A 22,661-nucleotide genomic window follows, 5' to 3' on the forward strand; every position below is an offset into this window, starting at 1 on the left:
GGTTTTGGCATATGAATACACCATGGGGAGCTTGCCAGGCTCTCCCATGCAGGCAGGAAACTCTTGGTAGCTTGCCAGGTTCTCCGAGATGGAGAACTAGGCTATAAGAGACTCTGCGTCGCTCTCTTCTGGGAGCTTGGTTTGTAATCTCTGGATGTTGGCCATTGACGGGATTATATGGCAGGGGGCAGTTTCTGGGTGTGATCGCCTAGCTACTGGAAAATGGGGGATCTGGGCTGAAGGGGCCCAGTCCATATCTGAGCAGGCCTGGAGGTCTCAATCCTGGGTCCCGCACACCTGGGTTCCTCTGCCAGTTCCTTCATGCGTGAGGCTCGTCCGAATATATGGAGAGGGTCCTTGAGCATGGCTGTGGGTAGGTTCCGGAGGTCTTTGGCTGTGTGTGGACTGGAGTGATAGCACAGCAGGTAGGGCGTTTGCCTTGCATGCGGCCAACCTGGGTTCGATTCCTCCATCCCTCTTGGAGAGCCCGACAAGCTACTGGGAGTATCCCGTCTGCACGGCAGAGCCTGAGAAGCTACCCGTAGTGTATTAGATATGCCAAAAAACAGTAACAACAAGTCTTACAATGGAGACGTTACTGGTGCCCGCTCAAGCAAATCAATGAACAATGGGACGACAGTGCTACAGTGCTACTGTGTGTGTGTGTGTGTGTGTATATACTTTACACAGAGCCTAGATCTTTCCTTCACAAATTGTCCTTGAGAATAAACCAATTGTACCAATACCTCAGTTTTGAGCATCTACCTTCCAGAACTGTGAGATAATAAATTTATGCATTTAAGTCACTCAGTTAGTGGTATTTAAAAAAGTGTAGCAATAAAAATTAATTTAGAAGTTCAGTGTAAGCATCGGAAGGATGAGTAGAGAGAGGCTTCTAAAATCTCAAGCTTGGACGAATGGAAATGTTACTGAGACCTCTCGAGAAATTTGACAATCAATGGGATGATGATGATGATGATGATGATGATGATGATGATGATGAGTGTAAGCATCAGAAAAGAAGAATTTTCCAGCAATGGCTATTTATATTAGTGTGATATCAATATTTTTATAATATTAAATTACCAAAGAATATCTGCTCATACAATCAACATGTATTTAGTTAATATCTGCTATGTAAAATAAATTTCTCAGAATTATGGATAAAGTATTCACAGAGAGTTTACAGTTTGGTGGAGATAGATAATAAGCATATTTAAAAATTACGATAAATTCAGGGCTGGAGCAATAGCACAGCGGGTAGGGCGTTTGCCTTGCACGCGGCCAACCCGGGTTCGATTCCCAGCATCCCATATGGTCCCATGAGCACCACCAGGGGTAATTCCTGAGTGCAGAGCCAGGAGTAACCCCTGTGCATCTCCAGGTGTAACCCAAAATGCAAAAAAAAATTACGATAAATTCAAAATTATATAAGTCAATGATAAACACAAAATGAAAATATTAAATGTAACCAAGATACCAGGTGCTTAGATAAATTTAGTAGGAAAGAACTATTCAAAAGGTGAATGACACAGTTTTTGGCAATTACTTTTTATTATTATTATTTTTAAATTGAATCACCATGAGATTTACAGTTACAAAGATATTCCTGATTAAGTTTCAGTCATACAATGTTCTGGTATTTACTTCTAAAATCCACGAAGTAAATACAGAGATATTTTCTCTTCTACTTTTAATTCATCCACTGAGGAAAAAAATCTGAATGCATCATTTGGAGTTGACATTGTGAGACCAGCAAATATTTGGTTTTTATAGTATTTATGATATTACTTTAGGTGTATTATTTTGAATACAGGAGAATCTGGTTCCTTCCTCAAAATAAATTTTGGGTCAATCCACACAAGAAACAGAAGAAAAGGCAGAATTCATCCTATCAAGTAACATAGCAGGAGTACAAATTCCTACGTCTACTCAAGTACAGGGTTCAAGATCATAAATATTTGAATGATGGGGATCTAGGAAGCACATAGTAAGGTCACATAGTTAATCATTTCTCTATTATTTTAAGCATTTGATTTGTTTGTTTGTTTGTTTTTGGTAAGGGTTGCACCAAGTTGGGGCTATGTCAATGAGGTGCTCAGGAATCACTCCTGATATTGCTGGGGGATTGTGCCACGCCAACAGTCATGCAGAGGTTCCCCTTGACTTCTTTACTCAGCCCTGAAAACTTTCTCTTTATAGAAAGAGAAAGTCTTTAGAAAAGTCTTTAGAAAGTCTATAGAAAGACTTCTTACCCATCTTTCTTTAATAGGCTATTTCCCGCCCTATCACTTATAAGACGGAACCCCTTGCGCTCTCCAAACCTGGCTCACCATCTTGCCTTAGACAGCGCACGGCTCAGCACTCTAGGCATGGAACTCTACACGTGATCCCTGGTGGAACCGTATGCATGATTCCTGCTGGACATCGCCGGTTGTTATGCAAGATTCGGACAGAATGGCATCAGCAGGACATGGACTAACTTGTCCCAGCTGGGCTGAGTTGCAGAGCTGTTGGATATAGAGCCATGTTGGCAGTGCGCACAGTGGCTCATCCACTGTTGGGTGCTGTCAGCCAACCACCAGGTGACCTGGGACTCAGTGCAGGTGTTCGATCTGGCACAGATAGTCCTCAATAGGGTCCTGCTCTGCCAGCTGTTCAACAACCTCCGGGTGTGCTCCATCAACCTCAGGAAGATTAACCTGAGGCTGCAGATGTCCCAGCTGCTGCCCAGAGACATAGGAGGTGCGTGTTTGTCTATGTGCAGATCGTTACAACATGCCAGTCGACAAAAAGCTTACATCCAGTAGACTGGGAACACCTGTAAAGGCAATTAGAGGCCGCCCCAAAAGCTTCCGCCTCTCTTAGAGAGCCGGGGAAGCTACCAAGAGTATCCCACCCACATGGCAGAGCCTGGCAAGCTATCCGTGGCATACTCGATATGCCAAAAACAGTAACAACAATGGTCCTCAATACCCTGACCCGAAAGAGCCCCCAATAAGCTATCGGGCTACACTAGCATGCCACAGTGATGAATGGAGATATTACTGGTGCCTGCTCAAGCAAATCAATGAGCAACGGGATGACAGTGATACAGTAATCACTTATATGGATCAGGAAGTTGTCTCAGCTCAAGCTAACGCATGGTTTACAGCCTACCTTTTAAACCTAGGTTGAAGCCCCTATGGGTCATGAAAATTCTGAAAATTTTATTTTAAAATTTTAAAATCTTCTTTTTTTTTGATCACACTTGGTGGGGCTTGGGGATTACACCCAACTCTGCTCAAGGATCATTTCTGGTAGTACTCAGGGAACCAAGTCAGGGTCTGTATGATGCTTCCTCCATGCAAAGAATTCTCTCAGTCTATCTAGCAGCTAAAATAAACTTTTTGTGATTTATTATTGGAAAATATTTCATTTGTATACCTATTTTATATATATTGGCCTTATAAAATTTTCTTGGATGAAAGGGCTTGTGAGTGGAAGATGTTTAAGAAGTCCTAGTGTTTAGGTACAATATCAAATGATTGAGTAATTAATATTATGAAGTAATTGGAGATGTTGAGTATGAGTATAGTTGTAATATCGATATTTCAAAATCCAGGGTGAATTGGTATTACAGATTTTGGAGTATTGTTGCAAGAGCCATGGTGTTTAAGGAGGATTTTTCTTAACTCTGTGTCATAAAACTAGTGCTCTGTCCTCTGTTTTCTTTCATGCCTACTAAACTCTCACATTGCCATTTTTGAACTCTTCATATCTATACAATAAAATAATTTTGTACTTAAATCAATTATGGGGCTGGAGCGATAGCACAGCAGGTAGGGCATTTGCCTTGCACGTGGCTGACTTGGGTTTGATTCTTCCTCCTTCTCGGAGAGCCCGGCAAGCTACCGAGAGTATCCCACCCGCACAGCAGAGCCTGGCAAGCTTCTCGTGGCGTATTTGATATGCCAAAAACAGTACCAAGTCTCACAATGGAGATGTTACTAGTGCCTACTCAAGCAAATCAATAAGCAATGGGATGACAGACAGTGACTAAATCAATTATGGTTGGTGTCTGTTTATTGCAACTAAGAATGCCATCTGATAACAGCAACAACCAGATCAAAGAGTTCATTTCCCATCAACATTTCAAGTGACACATACAGATTTAATAGGCAAGGATCTGTGTTTTTTGGTTTATATGTAAATGAGATGTACAGAAGATTTTTCTGATGACCAGATTTATAATTTAACAATATGCTATTTTCTCCAAGTGCAAATTAGATTTTATTAAACGCAGAGCCTTCACTAATTAGAGTGCACCAGTCAAATAGACAAGCCCACGGAGTTATTGAAATCTAAGATTTATTACTTGTAACATGTAAGGTAGTTGGGAGATAATATTCAGAATATAACTTTTCTAGACAGCCAGTACAAGGCGGGAAATTTTATAGCAAAGGGGACATGTCATATAATGGCATCAGCTGAAAATGGGAAAAAGTTTTTATCTTAAGTTATCCATGCTTCATGCATTGCATATCCAGAATAATGGTGTTTTTTGCATAATTGGTGAGAGAGTTTTCAGGATAAAACAGTGCTCTGTTATAGCACAGCTCAGAATCCTACTGTCACATATTGTAGTCAGGTATCTAGCTGAATAGGGCTCTGTCTTGAGTGAACTGGAGCGTCATTATGAATCTAACCTATAAAACTGAGAATTAAGTTTAAAACTACAAAATAATCTCATTAAAATCTATCAAGAAGAATAGAATACATAGGAGTAGACCTAACAAAGTGAGTTGCCTACACACTAATAGTTAGAAGATGCTATTAAAACAAATAAAATAGAACACAAAAGAGTGGAAAGTTATCCTGTGGCTATGAACTGGAAGAAAAAGCATGATTAAAAGAGTAATATTACCTGTAAATAGTTATAATACAACATATTCCTGATCAAAATTCCAAATATCTTTAAAACCATAACACACTGCACTGAAAAATAATGTTTTATGAAACTATAAAAATCCCAATTATCCAAAGCAATCCTGAAGCAGAAAGAAAGAAAGAAAGAAAGAAAGAAAGAAAGAAAGAAAGAAAGAAAGAAAGAAAGAAAGAATGAAAGAAAGAAAGAAAGAAAGAAAGGGAAGGGAAAAAAGATACGGTAGTCCCAAAGTAATGGTGTGGCCTCTGCAACAAATAGTAATGAAAGAGAAGGAGCAGGAGGCAGAAAAGAAAGAAAACAGAGGTATTTCCCACTGATTTTTGAAGGGTTACAAAATTCTCATTATGTCTTTATTATATAAATTCAAATTTTTATATTAGAAATGTACTTTTTTCTCAAACTAACTTTTCTTCCTAGATTCTAACAAGTGAACTTTACATTAATACCTACTTTTTATTTATAGTGGAAGTGGTAACTTCACATATTGATGAATAAAGCTAAATCCTTGTGTACTCCTCTCTTGAAATAAGAATTTTTTTCTCTTGAAAATAAGAAAATAAGCAATTTTCTACTCTAAACAATGAATGAACATTTCATTTATATTGAATATTTTGTGTCAAATCAGGTGATTTTTGTTTTTTTTTGCTGATGTAGGATATTTTATTAATTGATTTTTGCATGTTGAACCATCTATCTCTGGTATGAATCCCATTTAGCAATGAAAAATAGGATATTTTTGCCACACTTAGAAGAACTAAAGATTTTCTCCTGGATTTATACTCAGGGACCACTCCTGGAAGTTTTCTAGGGTGAAGGAGGGAGGAAGACAGTGCATCAGAGGTGTGAGAAATTGGACCTAGGGGCTAAGGATGCAAGGCGAAAGGGCGAATGCCTGACCTCATACTATCTCTCTGATCCTGAATAAATCATTTTCTGTTTTAAACATTTGGGTTTTATTTGGCAGAATACTGTTGAAAATTTTCTATTTTTCTTCACCAGAGTTATCTATTATTGTCCTGGTGTGTGCTATATGTGTCTGAGTTTGAATCAGAGAATTACTAACTAATTGAATTGTGTTTGGGTGTTTTCTATATTTTAAACTTTATCTGAAGAGTTTATAAATGCTACGCATTATATTTTCTTTAAAAATTTTGTAGAATTTGCTAGATAAACTATTTGTTCTTGGTGTTCTGGTTAGTTTTATTTTTTTATTCCTGTACTCTTGATTTGTCTGCTTAACTTCTTCCTTTAATGAGTCTGTTTTGATGATTGTAATATAGAGGTATCTAATTCCTAATTTCAAGCAATACTCTAAAGCATTAATAAAACAACATAGTACTTAAATAATACCGACATGTAGATCAAAGAAATAGAATCAAGAGATCACAAAGTAACCCACACATTTTCAGTCAGTTAATAAACAAAGGACATATAATGAAAAAAAAAATGGTATTCAGAAATCTGCAGAGCCACATAGAGAGAAAGAAAGAAACTAGGTAATTATTTAACACCATACACGTAAAATTAATTCAAAATGGATTAAATAACTTCATAGAAGAAAGCATTGGGGATACACTTCTACAAATCAACCACAGGATGTCTTTGAAATCATCAAGAATGTCAGAGAAAACAAAAATAAATAAAAGGGATATCATCGTAAGACAGCTTTTGTACAAAAAAGGAATTTGCCAAACAAAATGGAAAAGCAACTTATGTGCATACATATGTTTATATAAAAACTATAAAAATAATTCACACAATTTAATAAGAATATTTCCAGGAAATTTAAATACTCTCCAATAAAGATGGCTACCAGGAACAGGAAAAATGGTTTATATTTATTAATTAGGAAAATATAAATCAAAACCACAAAAATCTGTTGCTTCAGACATGTAAGAATGGCTCACCTTAAAAACAATCAAAAATAGGGGCCAGAGTGATAGTACAAGGAGTTAGGGGTACTTGCCTTGCAAGCGGTTGACTTGGGTTTGATCCTGGGGACCCCATATGGTACCCCAAACGGAGCAAGGACTGATCCCTGAGCACAGAACGGAGACTAAGCCCTGAGCATAGTTGGGTGTGGCCTCCCTCAAACAAATCCACAAAGATTAGCAACTATGTGTGTTGGCAGGGGAGGGAAGAAAAAGGAACTCTCACCCACAGTAGGTGGGAAGTTTAACTTATTCAGCCTCTATGTGAAGTTCTCTGGAGATTATTTTTTAAATTAAAAAATACTATATGACTCAGTAATATCACTTCTAAGAATTTATCTTAAGAATATAAAACCAATAACTTGAAAAGATATAGTCACCTCTATGGTAATGCAAGCATGATTTGCTGAAGTCAAGATCTAAAAATAAATGCCCACTGGGTGATGACAGGATAACAGAATTGTAGTAGGTGTACTAAAGACAACATACTCAACATCTGAGACAGATAAAACTGTGCCTTCATCAAATTTTAACAGTATAGATGGAACGTGGGGTGATTATGCCAAGCAAACTGAGTCAGAAATGAAGACTATTACTTTACAGTTTCTCTGTATGTAAAATATAGATGAGTAAAATTATACATAAAATGCAAATAATATAGGATATCACTTCAAAATAGGTCTTGAACTTTTAGAATACATTATGTTATGAAGAAGTAGAATGGAAGTTTCATTCTAACAACTGAAATGACTCTAGAACACTGATAATGGATGTGACAAGGCTATGCATATTTATAGGTGTGAAATGATTCCCAAATTCCTATATCAACCAAGGAGAAATCAGTAAATTTTAGTTGAAAACACATTTATAAAATTGAATACATATGTATTTATAGTTATTAAATTATATCATAAATATAAGAAGTGCTCACTGTCATCATTCAAATAAGGCTACTTACCTAATGTGTTATTTTTGAAATGTTATGATAGATATCATCTATCTTTATACATTGTTGTCTCCAGACTATATGGTATCTTAAATATCTGCCATTGAAGCTTTTGCTTTTCTTTTCTAAATGGTAAAAGATCCATTTGGTGTGCAGTTCATTAAGAAATCAATGAAAATTAAGTAATGGTGCATTTTAATAATAATGGTGTCTTCCATAGCTATTTAATAAAGAAAAGAATTGTAGAATTGCTTCACTCTTATAGGCCTCAAATATTCCCTTCACTTAGATGATTTAATTAGATAGTGGTTACATTTTCTGTGTTCTAATCATTGTGTATCTATCATACCAACAGTGATAAAACCTAATGAAATTATCCAGAGTTGCTTAAGTCTTGAGATATAACTCTGTCGTATGACATTGGTTAAAGTGCTAAGATGGTAGGTTGTTTGGGATAGTAATTGTTACTACCAGTTAAAGAAGTTTATCATCCCTGGTCAGTAATCTCTCTCCCAGAAATTTATCTTAAACTTTACTAAGAAAAAAATCAAAACATAAAATAGCGCTGCAACATGAAATAGTTACAATATTATTTTAAGTGTCCAGTAAGAACAAAATTGTCTCAAGGAATCAACAAATAAATATATTCTGGTGATCTCTGTAACACAGTATTTTAGTGCTCTTATGTGCTGCTGGGAGTGCCCTGTACCTCCAAGAGTGCTTGGGAGGTTCCAGAGAATGATGCGATAAAAGGTAAAAAGGAGATGATTATGTATAGCGGAGAAGGATTCCTATATATAAGGATAAGTTTATTCTCATTGTATAAACTTTTCCCACCAGGCCTTGATGAGTGCTTTAGTAAATCATCCACATCTACACGTACTTATATGTAAGTCCAAATGCAACTAAATAATTACATTATTTAATTACTGCTTACACCTAACTGGCAGCAGAAAGTCCTCAAAGAGTGTGGGATGTGACTTGCAGCATGTGTATCCTTCACTGGTGCTGGACAAAAGTAGGGGGAAGTCATTTCCGTGATTGTGTGTGGCCCACCTGCAAGTCCCTCTGTGTATCTTTTGCTCTTTTTCCTTTTGGTATTTGGGTCATCCCCAGCAGTGCTCAGGGATCACTCCTGGTCACTCAGGGGACCATAGGGGATGCTGAGGATAGAACTTGGGATGGTCACATGCAAGGCAAGAATTTTACAGTCTATCACGAATCACGAATCACAAAATCCCATTAATCACCGATTTCTCAGGCTGGCTCGGTAACATCTCATTTTGTCCTTTCCCTGAGTTCTTAGAAGTCTATCTCGACTCAGCCCTCCTAACGATGTTGCACTGGGGGGTCTTCAGGGTCAGGGGAATGAGATCCAGCTTAATACTGGATTTTGCATATGAATGCACCATGGGGTGCTTGCAAGGCTGTCCCATGTGGGCAGGAAACTCTCAGAAGATTGCCAGTTTCTCCCAGAGGGAGAAGTAGGCTACAAGATATCGCGTGGCCACTTTGCGCTTCTGAGAGCTTGCTTTTAAGTCTCTCTCTCTGGATGTTGGCCATTGATGGGATTACACACACCTGGATTCCTCTGCCGGTGCCTTAATGCATGAGACCTGTCTAAACGTGTGGAGAGGGGCCTCCAGCATGATTGTAGCTAAGTTCCGGTGGTCTTCGGCTGCCGGGAACTCTGCTCGAGGTGGGGAGGGAAGCTGGAGCCCATCCCCTCTGAGGGGCCCCTGGGAAGACAGCTAGGTGTGCAGGCAAGAGACTCTTCTTACAGTCTATACTACCTAGATAGTATACGACCCACCGTTCTATCTCTCCACCCCCCTTCTGCCTATCTTTGATGTACTACTGGAGATTGAGCCCACAACGTGTCAGAGATGCCTGCATGACAAAGTGCTCTGTGTTTGAGCCACATCCCTGGTCCCATCTCTCCTCCCGACACACATTTTTAATTTTCTATTATTTTGACTATAAAACCAAGCTCTTATAGCCTAGTTCTCCCTCTTGGAGAATGTTGCAAGCTACAGAGAGTTTCCTGCCCGCATGGGAAAACCTGGCAAGCTCCACGTGAAGTACTCACATGCCAAAAACAGTCACAATGATGGGTCTCATTCCCCTGACCCTGAAAGAGCCTCTTATGTGGCACCATTGGGAAGGACGAGTAAAGAGAGGCTGCTAAAATCTCAGGGCTGGGGTGAATGGAGACGTTACTGGGCCCGCTTGAGCAAATCAATGATCAATGGGATGACAGTGACAGTGATACAGTGATAGAAAACAAAGCAGATCTATAGAGAATGAAGTAAAGATGTTCATGATGCAGTGCTGAACAAAAATATAGGTATACAAATAATTAAGTTTTCTGTATTTAATTAATTTTGTTTCTTTTACTTTTAGCTCAAAATATTATTACAGCTTAGGCATCATAGTTACACTAGTGTTAACTTATATGTTTATGGTGTACAAAGATACTATACTTTCCAATCGAAACAACATCTGCACATGTATGTTCATCGCAGCACTGTTTACAATAGCCAGAATCTGGAAAAAACCCGAATGCCCCAGAACGGATGACTGGTTGAGGAAACTTTGGTACATCTATACAATGGAATACTATGCAGCTGTTAGAAAAAAGGAGGTCAAGAATTTTGTAGTCAAGTGGATGGGCATGAAAAGTTTCATGCTGAGTGAAATGAGTCAGAAAGAGAGAGACAGACATAGAAAGATTGCACTCATCTATGGTATATAGAATAACAGAGTGGGAGACTAACACTCAAGAACTGTAGAAATAAGTACCAGGAGGTTGACTCCATGGCTTCGAGGCTGGCCTCACGTTCCGGGGAAAGGTCAACTCAGAGAAGCGATCACCAACTACATTGTAGTCGAAGGCCATGTGGGGGAAGGGAGTTGCGGGCTGAATGAGGGCTAGAGACTGAGCACAGCGGCCACTCAACACCTTTATTGCAAACCACAACAGCTAATTAGAGAGAGAAAACAGAAGGGAATGCCTTGCCACAGTGGCAGGGTGGGGTGGGGGGGGAGATGGGATTGGGGAGGGTGGGAGGGACACTGGGTTTACGGGTGGTGGAGAATGGGCACTGGTGAAGGGATGGGTTCCAAACTTTGTATGAGGGAAGTATAAGCACAAAAGTGTATAAATCTGTAACTGTACCCTCACGGTGATTCTCTAATTAAAAATAAATAAATTTAAAAAAAAAAAGATACTGTACTTTCACCACCACCAAAGTGACCCTCCACTACTGTCCCCGTGTTAGTTAGAGTCTTCACCTTCCTCACCCCCATACCCCACAACCTTCCATCTCAATTTGGTCATTTTGGTTCTAGAGTCAAATTACAAGAGTTTGTTATCATTGGGTACTGTTCATTCCTTTGATGTATTTCTACATATAAAATATAGTAGTGAGATCATTTGGCGTTTGTCCTAAATGTTTTACTAAATGTGATTTTCTCTAGCTTCAACCACCTAGTAGCTGAAGATAAGATTTAATCTTGTGGCTGTGCAGTATTCCATTGAGTATAATTTCCATATTAAAAATAATTGGATATTTATACAGTTTTCATACCTTGGTAGTTGTACTTAGCACCATAATGAACATGGGTACACACATACATTTTTGAGTTAGTGTTTCTGTGGTTTTGAGGATAGATTATAAGAAGTGGAATTGTTGAACTATATGGAAGTTTTATTCTAACTTTTTTGAGAAGTCTCCATACTGTTTTTCTCAGGGGCTGAATCAGACAATTCCATCAATAGTAAACTATTAATTAATAGTTCCATATTTTACCACCTTCCCACCAACACTGGAAGTTCGAGTTTTTTGGACATGTGCCAGTTTCATTGGCATGAGTTGATAGTACATTGTGACTTTATTTCGTTTTTTTTTTTGGCTTTTTGTGGGTCACACCCAGCAGTGCTCAGGGGTTACTCCTGGCTCTGCACTCAGGAATTACTACTGGCAGTGCTTGGGGGACCATATGGGATGCTGGGAATCGAACCCGGGTCAGCTGTGTGCAAGGCAAATGCCCTCCCCGCTGTGCTATCGCTCCAGCCCGTGACTTTATTTCAATGAAAAGTAAAGATGAACACATTTTTATATGCTAAGTAATCACATGTATATCTTCTTTTAGCAAGTGACTTTTATTGTTTTGTGCCATTTTTTGGGAGGTTGCTGTTTTATATATATATGTATATATATGTGTATATATATATATTCTTTTCCATTAAGGTGTCAGTTTTTAGATCAAGTTAATTTCACCAGGACAAAACATTTTAAATTTGATATAGCTCAGTTTATTTGTTTTTATTTTTGTTATCTTTGTCAATGAAGTCATTAAAGATATCTCTGAGGTCAAATTAACTTTTTGTTATTATATAAAAACGACATGAATGATTTTTTGTTTGCTTTTTGTTTTGGATTTTTGGGCCACACCCAGTTATGCTCAGGGCTTACATCCAGTTCTACACTCAGGGCTCACTCTTGGCAGTGCTCAGGGGAAAATACACAATACTGTGATGGAACCTACATAGGCTGCCTTCTAGGCAAGTGCCCTACCTGCTAGAATATCTTTTCAGCCCAAACATGAATGGATTTTTGCAAAATTGTGTCACATACTCAATATTCTAACTTTAAAAATTTGTTTAAAGTAAACAAACTTTTTGGTCAATAACATTTGTGAGAGAAGCAATTAGTTGATAATTGTGTAAAGTTGACATCTATGATGCATTTGAAAACCAGAGTTCTGGAGTCATTCCATAGAAATTTCATGAGACTATCTTTTTTCAAACAGGGTCAAAGAACTTTGGACAGGGCCAAAATAATTGCTTTAAGGAATTAAGAAGACCATTGCTTGAGAAGCTAGTTGGTTCTGAAGAAGTAATGACAATGCACTTCAATCTGGAGAACAACGTTATTTGAATTTTCATAGTTTCTAGAGAATCTGTAACAAATTAGTCAAGCTTAATTTATGCAACCTAAATTGCAGTCCTTTGATCTTAAATAAATTTGCCTTGCTTTTCTATTGACCAGTGACATTTTTCAAGTCAACAATTGGCAGACTATGTGTAACTTATTGTGTAATATTACTCATAAGGGTCAGAAAGAACTAAAATATTCATCTACTGAAAAATGAATAACAAAATCTCTTACAGCTATATAGTAGAATATCATTTTACAATAAAACAATTATTGTATCTGCTTCAACATAATGTATATTGGAAAAAATGCTATGTAAAGGAACCTAGACTCATCTTCCAGAATTTGCTGATTAATTACATCAGGGAAAGACATTCCCCAGGCACTTCGACCTGGGTATTGGGTGCAATAGTTGGTAGCATTCATGGTCAGGTAGACTTTGGTTTTGGGGTTTCAAGTTGGGTAAAACTTCTTCTAATGCTCTGAAAAGAGGAACTATTAGTGCTGACAAGGTTCTACAATTGGGTGAGCATGTTAAGTGGATTCCATTTAATGTATCAAAAAACTATTAATTTTTTTTAATTTATTAAAAATTCCATCTTTTAATTTATTGAATCACCATGAATCACAACGTAATGAAGTATTCATGACTGAGTGCTAGTAGTACAATGTTTGAACACCAATCCTTTCACCAGTGCCTACTTCCCTCCCAAAGATCCTCACTTGCCCTCCCACCCCTAGCCTACTTCCATGGCAAGCACTTTTTTTCATTTTTCCTTTTAGCGGTTTGTAATACTGTTACTGAAAAAGAATCGTGCACATGACTTTGACTCCTTTCAGCACCCAGCTCTCAGTGAGAGTGACCACTTCTCTCTATCATTGCCATACCAGTCCCTTCCTATCTCTATCCCCCTTTGCCCACTGTAACAAGTTTCTTACTGAGGACCCACGCTCCTCTTCTGTTCTCTTTGTGAATTAATTATTTCACTAATATGTTTCTTTGTATCCTGCAGATGAGTGAGATCATTGTGTCTCTCCCTTTCTCTGGACTCATTTAACTCAGTATGATGCTCTCCAGATCCATCCGGGTAGTAGCAAATTTCATGACTTCATCTTTTCCCAACAGTCACATAGTATTTCATTGTGTTTATGTACCATAGCTTTTTTGTTCAGTCATCTGTTCTTGGGCATTTGGGTTGTTTCCAGATTTTAGCTATAGAGGATAGTTCTGTAATGAACTAGGAGTGCAGATGTCTTTTCTGCACTATATTTTTAGGTCCGTAGGGTATATTCTCAGGAATGAAATTGCTGGGTGGTATGGAACCTCAATTCTCAGCCTTTTGAGGAATGTCCATATTGTTTCCCCCAAAAAATGGTTAGACCAGAAGACATTCCCACCAGCAATGAATGAGGGTCTCTTTTCCTTTGTATCCATGCCAACACTTGCTGTTCTATGTGATGAGTGCCAGTCTCTTTGGTGGAATTCATATTTAAAGTGGAGCTGCTTGATAGACTCTGATCAGTGCTGCTGGTGGGGCAATAGCTAGCCACTGTAATGCCACCTTACCAGGTATGCTCATTGGCTTTATGCCTCTGGTAAAACTCTTCAAGTCGGGTGTGCTATGGTTCAACTTAACAAATACTCCTGATAGCTTGTTCTGTGTTTCCCATTTAGATGTAACCACTTGCATCTCTCTATGGTCGGACTTGGTTGCAGTTCCGGGTAGTGCTCTGCAATTGGTTGGAGTCACTGTCTGAGCTACCTACCTAGGTAAGTTCTGAGAATGTCCTCATCAGTGAATCACGGTCCTCAGCTGGGGTCCACTGCCAGCCAGCCCAGGATTAAACCCTAAGCTCCACAGTCTAATGTAATGAAAAGCTAAGTTCAGAGCCTGTCCATGATCAACAGTGCCATGTGACATGGGGCCAGAAAAGAGCTTATTATAAAATTTTTCTATAAAATATTGTTTCTCAGATACTTTATATTGAAGCATAGATCAGAAATATTGTTCGTAAGCAATGGTAAATGACCCTGTGTTTAGATAAAGTGGTGCTGAGAATCCATAGGACAAAAGAAAATCTAGATGACAAAACACAAATGACACAGTTTAGGGAACAGAATTCTAGAGCCGCTCTTGAAAGAAGTAGGAAGAACGTACTAAGCACCTGGAGTGGTTTCAGAGCATGTGTCACTGTTCTTGCAATAAGTTGTCTCTAATTTGGGGTGGTCTGCCCCACTCGGAGAGCCCGACAAGCTACTGAGAGTATCTCGCCCACACGACAGAGTCTGGGAAGCTACCCATGGGGAATTCGATATGCCAAAAACAGTAACGAGTCTCACAATGAAGACATTACTGGTGCCCACTTGAGCAAATCGATGAGGAACAGAATGACAGTGACAGTGATATAGTGAATTTCAAAATATACAGCACAGGTACCTTCCAGAACTTTCCTCATGTTATTCCTCAGTCTCAAGTACCTCTCTTTCAAGATGAAGTCTGATCCAATGTTTTTTTATAAAATATGAATGATAAATGAGATTAGAGAAATTTGTGGTCACAAGCTTCCATTGTACCAGAAAGATGCTGGCTCTGACCAAGTCCATACACAAAAGAAATCTGCAATCTAGCGGTAAGATGACTAGAGTGAGAACAAATAAAATGGCAGCTGTTCCTCTAAAATGTGGCATTTTGTATTTATCTTCTATATTTTCCTATGCACTTTGGTAATTGAATTATATGCTATTTCTCAAAGTATGTGAAAGTAGTACCAAGGTGATATGTAATATATGCAAGACATGAAATTTTAGATGCTGGTATTATTTGCACTTATTTATTCAATGATATTTAACTGAGCCAGCATTAAAATTCAAGAAGGGTAAAGAAAAATTTGTGACAGAAAATATTTAGCATGTCTATATCAGATATAGGAGCTTCTTTCTATTTAAATAAAGAAGTGAGATTCCAGAAGGAGACCCTGCATTTGTAAGTATAGACATACATAGAAGTTTGGTGGTATTTTGAAAATGTGATTTTTTTAATACACAAATGAAAAACTACTAATGATAAAGTTTTTTCCCTAATGTTATCCCCATGTGAAATTGGATTGCTAGTAATCTGCCAAATCTCCCCCTCTCAGCTGCCCACCACCCCACCAATCAACATAGCTACAGAGGAAATATGAGTGACTGTATCATATTCCAGTGGAGTTTTCCAGACTAAGAAAGGGTCCCAAGTAAGGTTAACTCACCTTCACTAGACAAACTATTGGGGAAGCTTTAAAGAAATCTATCCAACTGTCAGAGATCAGAAACAAACAAAGAGGAGAATTAAGTTTATTTGTATGTCAGAAGTGGGTAGGTAGGTTGTAGTTAGAGAACAAAGAGTTAATATTACACTTGAGAGAGAGTTTAAATGAAGTAGGTAGAAATCAGAGCACAGAAAGGCTTGGAAGTTCATCTGTAATGGCAATAGTTCACTCTCAGAGTTCAGAAAATCAATCATGTATTTGTCTGCTAGCTATTTTTAAAGGTCAGTACCAGGGAAAATGGATCTATTCACATTTTTTATATTCGTCTAATTTACATGTACTTTTCTTATATTTGAAAGACCCTGAATACAGGTAGTCTTCATTTAAGACACAAAAACGCTTAAAAATATCTCTATATCATACTATTAAAGTCACTGTCACTGTTACTGTCATCCTGTTGTTCATTGATTTGCTCGAGCGGGCACCAGTAACGTCTCCATTGTGAGACTTGTTACTGTTTTTGGCATATTGAATACGCCATGGGTAGCTTGTCAGGCTCTGCCGTGAGGGCAAGATACTCTTGGCAGCTTGCCAGGCTCTCTGAGAGTGGCAGAGGAATCAAACCCGGGTCGGCTGCGTACAAGGCAAACGCCCTACCTGCTGCACTATAGCTCCAGCCCAGCCCATACTATTAAAGTATAAAAGAAAATGTGTCCTATTTGCTCATTGAATAATTATTGCAAAAATTAGTGATGACATATTAAGTAGTGTTTTTACAAAATGAAAAGTAGCTGGGCCAAGAGCTAGTACAACAGGTAAGGAGCTGGCCTCCGCATAGCTGACCGAGGTTCAGTCCCCTGTACCGCACATGGGCTTTTAGACCCCGTCTGAAGTTACTCCTGAGCATAGAGCCAGGAGTAAGCCCTGAGCACCGGTGGTGGGCATGGCCCCAAACCAAATAGTCGATATTAAATTCTAATTGAATTTAGTTTTATTGTCCCTATGGAAGTAATATGATAACAAAATGCATTTAAAATAAAATTTTATGGAAAATAAAAATGTCATCTTTGAAGAGCAGGTAATAATACCTAGTTGTATAACTCTCCTTTTCTCAGGGGAATAAAAGAGTATTCAAAGATCTAGAACAGATGAAATATCTGGGCTAGATTCAAAAATTATTGGACAAGGGAGGAATTAGGACATTATTCAATGTCAAAAGAAAAGAAAATCAATATGAGACTGGAGAGAGAACAGTGAGTAAGGGGTTGGTCTTGCACACAGCAGACTCAGATTCAATTCCCAGGACCCCAACCCTATCTGGAGCCCTGAGAGCAACCAGGAGTGATCCCTTAGTGCAGAGAAGGAGTAAGTCCTGAGTGTGGCCCAGAAAGAAGGAAGGAAGGAAGGAAGGAAGGAAGGAAGGAAGGAAGGAAGGAAGGAAGGAAGGAAGGAAGGAAGGAAGGAAGGAAGGAAGGAAGGAAGGAAGGAAGGAAGGAAGGAAGGAAGGAAGGGAGGGAGAGAGGGAGGGAGGGAGGGAGGAGGGAGAGAGGGAGGGAGGAAGGAAGGAAATTCTTCCTTCAAGACCAACCCTGATTTAATCCCAATGTTGAATTAAACAAAATAATATCAAACATCCAGTAATAACTATCTACAAGCAATGATGAAATGAAAAATATGTTAAAAGTATTCTGATAATAAATGGGTAATTGTAAAATATAAAAAATTAAGATTAATATTAAAAGAAGCAAATATTAACTTTAGAATATAACTAAAAATAACAAGGAATCAATAAACTGGAAATGAATATTTTTCAACATTGTTTTTCTTCTCACCCATGTTTTATATGTTGCTAGTATCTTAGCATTTCTTTTGTTTTTGTGCCACATCTGGTGGTGCTCAGGGCTTATGCCTGACTCTGAGTTCAGGGCTTATTCCTGGTGGGCTCAAGAGACTATATCGGGAGCCAGGGATTGAACCAAGGCCACCACATGCAAGGCAGAAGCCCTACCACCCCGTACTATTGCTCTGACCCATATCCTAACACTTCTAAGTGGAACTTATTTCCACACCCCCTTTAGTTTTGTTTGGTTTTAGGCCACAGTTTACAGTGCTCTGGGCTTACTCCTGCCTTTGCAATGTGAGATTACTCTTGACAGGGCAAGGGGATGATATGGGGTACTGGGGATCAAACCCAGCTTGCAAGGCAAATAGCTTACTCACTGAACTGTTGTTCACACTCTAGTGTACTTCAGCTCTGAGTGGTGTACCTGAACCAAAAGGTCAGCCAACTACAAGTATTGAGTGGGTTTGGACAAGGTCTTTGAACCAGGATAATAAGATATTATCGAGGGCCAGGCGAATGGGCTATCAAGTGGGTTCCAGTTTGGAGCCTTTTCTTTATAAAGTAAACTAGGTAGGAGACAGAGTTGGTTAGGATTTGAAAAGCTTATGGGAGTGAGGAAGTTGCCTCTAGTTGTAAATGTTAAGGCACTTTTCCCTTTCTACCCAACTATTGTATGGTATAAATATAATAAGATAAAGGATAGAGGAAAAAATTCAATCCTAAAATTAAATGTACATATCTTTATACTTGTGACAAAAAAAATAGTTCTAAACACAACATATATCTAATTTGAAGTCTACTTAGTTCTAGAAGAAACTATCTACTATATTATAGATAAGAAACTAAAATATCTTATTTGAAGCTAAAGTTGAAGGCTATATTTTCACGTTTTGATTTTAAAACAAGGGTGGAAACATGATTTACTCTACACCTTTATCTTCCATGGATTTATCTTAACTTCTGACTGTGTACAGAGCACTTTCTTAAATCTAAGAATTTTTTATATATTTATTTTTAATATTTGAATCAATTAAAAGTTGTGATAAAGTAGTGAGCCCATTGGAATTAGTCATATGTCCAGGTAAAAACAGCCAAACTTTTATTGTGATAGAGGCTACATCTAGGTCTGAGTAAGTCATATAAACTGGAAACTACAAAATCTGAAGGCAAGGTAGGTTCATCAAACTTAAATAAAAGATAAGGGACATTGAATGTTTCATTTTGGCACATGTAGTATCTACTTTAGATCATAGATGACAAAGTAAACTAAAAGTACAGGAAGTAGTCTCCTTTAAATGTAGAGAATGAGGGGCTGGAGCAATAGCACAGTGGGTAGGGCGTTTGCCTTGCACGCGGCAGACCTGGGTTCGATTTCCAGCATCTCATATGGTCCCCTGAGCACCGCCAGGGGTGATTCCTGAGTGCAGAGCCAGGAGTAACCCTTGTGCATTGCCAGGTGTGACCCAAAAAGCAAAAAATAAAAATAAAATAAAAAAATAAAGTAGATAATGAGAAGAGTCTAAAGGTTTATGTGATTAAAAAGTATTAATTTCCCACAAGGCCAAGAATGGCATGTAATATTAAACCTAAACATATACTGTGCCTTTGTTAACTTTTTAATAGAAGGAACTAGTCATCTTAGATAGTTATGAAGAAAAATATATTTAATAATAATTCATTTATTTCTTCACAATCTTCTAATTGATATATCTATGGTAAAATACAATCTTCTTAAATTTTTGTTACAATGCCTTCTTGAATTTTTGTTACAATATTATTACCACAGTATTACCACAAATTATTACAATATTATTATAATATTATTATAATATTACAATATTATTACCACAAATTACTTTTTCCTCCCCTCATATGCCAGAGTTATATCTATATACCTCCTTTTTTATAGCGTCTCTTTTAAACCTTCTACAGAGCACTTTCAAAAGTGTATCGGAATTGGGCTAGCATCATCTACTAACAAAATTTACAATAATAGAATTTCTGTTTGTTGCAGCTTGTTTCTGGGTCTATATTCCACTAGCAACCAACATGTTTCATGAGCATGTACTTAAGTTTCTCTATTTTAGGTGAGGTCTATTAAATCAAACAATGGGAAAAATTCTAAAAGATTCTTAGTCATCACACATGCATGTCTAAGAATTGATTTTCTTTGTGTCTAAAGGTACTGCTTCTAATTAAGTTGCTTTGTATCTCTGAGTACAGTTAAAAAGTAAATCAATGTAGAACTATTGGTTTTATAATAGCCTCCATGTGAATAAATCATAGTTTACTGCAGCAATAGTTTGTTGTAGACAATATTTACGAGAACTGAATATGCATATAAATTTGTTTTTCATTTTAATAAGTTATTCCTACATCACAATTGAAATTCTCCTGATAATATTTTGGATATACAATTAAAATATTAGGCTTTGTTCATCTAGAAAATTGAATATATATTGATGTTTACATGTTCATATAACAGTACACACACTCAAGCCTACACATTTTCATTCAGATTGTAGCTCAGATATGTGAAACAGATTTTAACTTTATTCTTAATCTAGCTGATTGAGGCCTATTTTGAGGTTTCTGAAAGCTCCTCAAGCTACATAGCAAAAGGTGTTAAGATCATTTGGCAATGCCTACTACATATGCAACAGTGAACGGTGGCGTGCTTGATACATTGTTTCAGCTATTGTTCTTTAGAACTGCTATTTCAGTTTTATAAAATGCCTGAAAATGCTGAATGAAAGTTTGTATTTAGTATTTTCAACCAAACAAACATTTAATTCACATGACTCAATTAAATAAATAAGTGCTAACTTTTATGTCACTAACACATGCCACAGAAACGAAATGGTGCACACTGAGGATATAAGAAAAAGTCTCTACGAGGGAATCGGATACTAAAGAAGCAGAAAAAATTGTATAAGCATTAGACAAAACATTCTGAGAAGGAAATGTAAGAAACAATTAAAAACATGACATAATAATATTAATATGCATAATGATATTAATATACAAAATAATATTAATAGTAATATATCTTTGCATTGACATATGTATTTTCTAGAATTAAGCACAAAATACAAAAGGATAGAAATATGTGAGAGAGAAAAAGAGAGAGTATTGGTGGGCTTCAAACTAAGAATAGAAAATTGAAACTGATAGTGAAGGAAATAATTTTCTTTTTTAATAGAAAAGTGAAATGTTTAATATGGTAGAAAAATTGGCATGGCATTAATGTCAAATACGTTTTGACATATTTGCATTTGACAATGTTTTAAAAGAAGGAGACCAAGTAAAAACTTTGATAAAGAATATTTGAGGTACTGAAAATTGCCTATTTAAAATGAAGAAAAAATAAAATGTATAGAACATATTTTTAAGATTTTAGTCTTATGTATTTTATAACCTTAAAATAGATATACAATAAAGGATGAAATGAGAATTATTCTAAATTTTTAGCCTAATGCTATTGATTTGAAATTGTCTAACCATATTATGAGACTCTGTGAGATTGAGTTTATATTTTAGATAGAGTTGATAAAATGGGATGGAAGAACCCAAATCATCTTTTCCTATTGAAAACTTAGGATTTTTTTTGAAAACTTAGGTTTTTTTTATTGAAGAAGAGAAGAGGAGAAAAAATTAGAGATTGTTATAAAATCTGCAGCACCTTGTGCCTCAAAGCTGATCACACAATGCAAAGTTTTGGGAAAAGAGGGTTTTATTTGCTACATCAGATAGAAGAAAGGATGAGAGCAAGATCTCAAATCCACAGCTGCCCACAATCCCCGGGCAAGATCTGCAAGATCTTTTTTTTTTTTTAGTTTTCCATTAAAAGATTGTATGTTTTCAGGTTTTAGGAAAGGTTGCGCGGCCGCATTAGCGGCCGCGCGGCTCGGATGTATCCCAGTCCCGAATCCTGGAGCCGTGTTAGTTGCTGCTCAGTGTCGCCAGGGCTCCATCTGGAGAAGGTGTGCTGGCAGCACCTCCTCCTTCCGGCTCCCCGGTGTTGCTGGCTCCAATTCGGGTCCGGAGCATTTTCCGGGCCGCATTGCTCACCAGAATGCCTGCCACTTCTCTGTTGATTGTGGCAAGATCGCCCGGGCAAGATCTTTAAAACAAGAATAAAGGGATCAACTCATGAGAGATAAAGGGAGTTGACGATCATTTGTCTGGATCACCAGCTTTTGTTTTCACCAGGTTTTGGTGATATCTTGAAAGTTGATCATATATTCTCCCATTCTCCTTTTCATGTTTCAAAGACCAGGGCTAGCACAATGATTTCCTAGGAAAGGGTTCAGGTAGCAGAGGCAGAGTGAAATCTCTGGTTTGATATTTGGTCAGATTTTAATAGGGTTAGTGTTCAGTATTCTGTGAAAATAATGCCAAGCACTGATAATAACCAAAGTGAGAGAACAAGATGAGTATAAACTGAGGGGTTTCAAGTTCTCTAACAACTTGGCAGTATAGAGTTTAGCTATCTTCTTGAAGATACCCATCTTTAAGTCAGGCTAGGAAAAAGATTAAGAATTCAGTCTATGGGATCCTATTGATTATAAAAAGTATGATCTTTAAGATTATAATATAATTAAGATTAAATTATAATTTATAATTATAAATGTTATGTTCATATTCATAAATTATCTTACAAAATTATAACCATTCCAGGTTTCCATAAGCCACACTGTATTCTTGGCACAAGCCTTGAACTGAAGAGAGCTACAATAAATGCATAATAACTAGTTAATGTTAGTATTTGAAATCAACAGAACAACCACTAATCAAAAGGCTCTAAATTGAATCAAAATAAAGA

The sequence above is a fragment of the Sorex araneus genome, chromosome 2 (assembly GCF_027595985.1).
Source record: "Sorex araneus isolate mSorAra2 chromosome 2, mSorAra2.pri, whole genome shotgun sequence".
Classification (NCBI taxonomy): Eukaryota; Metazoa; Chordata; class Mammalia; order Eulipotyphla; family Soricidae; genus Sorex; species Sorex araneus.